The following is a 255-nucleotide window of genomic DNA, read 5'->3' on the forward strand; positions in this document are numbered from 1 at the left end:
GACTGACACCGAAAGAGAAATGACAAACGAGGATGGTGCACTGAGCGAAAAAAATGAAAAAGAAACCAGGGAGATAAGAGTCACAAACGGCCTAGAGATGGCCCACAAAAAAAACAAGGTAATGATGGAAATGGCATATAAATGAAGAGAAAGAAATGGACTAAAAAAGAGACAAAAATCTGAAAGAGAAAGAGATGGTGCGGAGAGAGGACCAGATTATATAGGGAGGGTGGAGGCCCAAGAAATGGGAGAAAT

Source organism: Theobroma umbraticum, unplaced genomic scaffold, assembly GCF_002168275.2.
Source record: "Theobroma umbraticum cultivar Fairchild unplaced genomic scaffold, ASM216827v3 scaffold_20.0, whole genome shotgun sequence".
Lineage (NCBI taxonomy): Eukaryota > Viridiplantae > Streptophyta > Magnoliopsida > Malvales > Malvaceae > Theobroma > Theobroma umbraticum.